General features: G+C 56.2%; 1 non-coding gene across 1 annotated transcript in view; it reads right to left on the bottom strand.

The window, feature by feature from the left end:
• LOC126323683 (small subunit ribosomal RNA) overlaps positions 1 to 411 on the bottom strand; it is a 1,894-nt gene extending 1,483 nt beyond the window's left edge. Inside the window, exon 1 of the ribosomal RNA XR_007559623.1 lies at positions 1 to 411. This exon is cut by the window's left edge and continues 1,483 nt beyond it. This is a non-coding gene — a ribosomal RNA (small subunit ribosomal RNA).
• Between the last annotated feature and the right edge of the window lie 2,089 nt (positions 412 to 2,500).

The following is a 2,500-nucleotide window of genomic DNA, read 5'->3' as shown; positions in this document are numbered from 1 at the left end:
GCTCCCTCTCCGGAATCGAACCCTGATTCCCCGTTACCCGTTACAACCATGGTAGGCGCAGAACCTACCATCGACAGTTGATAAGGCAGACATTTGAAAGATGCGTCGCCGGTACGAGGACCGTGCGATCAGCCCAAAGTTATTCAGAGTCACCAAGGCAAACGGACCAGACGAGCCAATCCGATTGGTTTTGATCTAATAAAAGCGTCCCTTCCATCTCTGGTCGGGACTCTGTTTGCATGTATTAGCTCTAGAATTACCACAGTTATCCAAGTAACGTGGGTACGATCTAAGGAACCATAACTGATTTAATGAGCCATTCGCGGTTTCACCTTAATGCGGCTTGTACTGAGACATGCATGGCTTAATCTTTGAGACAAGCATATGACTACTGGCAGGATCAACCAGGGAGCTGCGTCAACGAGAGCTGAGCAGCCGGCCGCCCGGGAGTGTGTCCCGAGGGCCCGCGCGAACACGCAAGCGTCCGCTCAATTATTCTGCAAACAGGAGGAGGCTGAGCTCCCCTGCACGATACACCTCGAAACCCTCTCAGGTCCCGGCGGCGCGCAGCGCCGTCCTAAGTACTTGGTCGGGTTCGAGAGAGGCGCAATCGCCCGGAGATAGGCGAGTAGACGCTTTCAGTGCGAACACCCGTGCTCCCAACTGAGCTTGCCGCTGCCGACAGAGGCCCGGGAGCGTGCTGTCGTGGCATTGCCGGCGGGAAACAACACGCGCCACCTACGGTGACCGGCAGCTCCAACGCCAGCGCCACAGAAGGGCAAAGCCCCACTTGGGTGCAGAAGCGAACTCTCCCAGCACAGCGCACGCGCCAACACGTCCGCAGAGCTGCGATACAAACCACCTGCGAGAACCGCTGGGGGCGACCGAGCAGCAGACGGCGTCGCGACGCCGAGTGCCGGGCGGCGGCGCATCCTCAACGCACACAGTCCGCAATCGGACCAGCACACTGCAGATGTCCACCGCGCTTCGCACCGGGCTCGACAGAACCCACTTTGGCCGCCTGGCGCCGCGCGCAGGGTGCGCCGGCGCATAGCTGGGACGCCAGCCGGGCCCGTCGGCCGGCGCTCCTGCCACTGGGCGCCCCCCACCAGCCGGCTGTAGTGCGTGCGCTCACGCAGCGCGCGGCCAGCACGCCGGGCGGCCCCCCCTCACCGGCCGGGGACTGTCCCGCCAAGCCACAGCCTCGTATCGCTTCATACCCACATGGCCAACTCAGGTTCGGGGGCATGGCGGGTACCGCCGAAACAACCGGTTCACAGATGTACCGATCGTCGCTATCACCGATGCACCTGCAGCGCGAACAACCGCTCAACAACTGATTTCCAGTTCATTTGCGGATCTTTGGCAGCAAACGTATACGTCAATCTACATTTGCGAAATCTACGATTCTGGCATGCCTGCATGTTATGTGTCACGACACGCTACATCAGCCCACATACACACTGCGGCATGTACACGAGAGAACACGTGGAAGATGGTCCGCGCACGTGTGCAATGTCCCTTGCGCGGTCGACTGTCAACCGGCCTCTGTAGCATGTCGCAGATGTGGAACGCGGTCCACCGTGCTATCATGTTGTGTGGGGCAATACGATTAAATAGGAAAACCCTCGTCGCTACATCAACAGACGGCTCACGCTGATTCCCGGCAGAGGGAGGAGGGGGGGGGGGGGGCCAACATGCAATACTTTCGTCCGTACCTACTTACCACATGTCTGTACGGCGTACAACAGTGCAATCTCGCTGTAATGGGGAGACGAGACAAGTAGCATCGTGCACAACATATGGCCCTTATGATTCGCCATTGTAGGGCGCAGCCGGTGTACGGTCAAGCATGTGCCACATTATGTCACTCAGTACGTAACGACGGATGATCAGTGTGGGTTACGCGTACATCAGCGGACAGTCCACACAGGCCGTACCACAACGTACACTGACTGCATCGACAACCGAATGCAACTGAACAGCTGCAAGGCTCATTTCACAAACAAACGCCTGACCGACCAGCTTGGAAGGGCAGGAGGGGAGGGCGATATTCGTTCTGTAGCGGTACACCCTTCCAGTGGTTAGCGGGACTGTGTAGAAAGTACGCAACACTCGAAAGACCTTTATGTGAGGGTACGCACCATGGCATCAAGAAATACACATGACACCAGAGGATCCAAGCAGTGAACTATGTTCAGAGGGTTGCTGTTAGGCAAAGCTACATTCCTGTGACGTTACATGTGACAGTTAAGGTGCAGTGTAAGTTAGGTTAAGGTGCAGTGTAAGTTAGGTTAAGGTGCAGTGTAAGTTAGGTTAAGGTGCAGTGTAAGTTAGGTTAAGGTGCAGTGTAAGTTAGGTTAAGGTGCAGTGTAAGTTAGGTTAAGGTGCAGTGTAAGTTAGGTTAAGGTGCAGTGTAAGTTAGGTTAAGGTGCAGTGTAAGTTAGGTTAAGGTGCAGTGTAAGTTAGGTTAAGGTGCAGTGTAACTTAGGTTAAGGTG

The sequence above is a fragment of the Schistocerca gregaria genome, unplaced genomic scaffold (assembly GCF_023897955.1).
Source record: "Schistocerca gregaria isolate iqSchGreg1 unplaced genomic scaffold, iqSchGreg1.2 ptg000865l, whole genome shotgun sequence".
In the NCBI taxonomy this organism is placed as follows: domain Eukaryota; kingdom Metazoa; phylum Arthropoda; class Insecta; order Orthoptera; family Acrididae; genus Schistocerca; species Schistocerca gregaria.
Note: the sequence above shows the minus strand (reverse complement) of the source record. Positions and strands in the feature narration are given on the sequence as shown.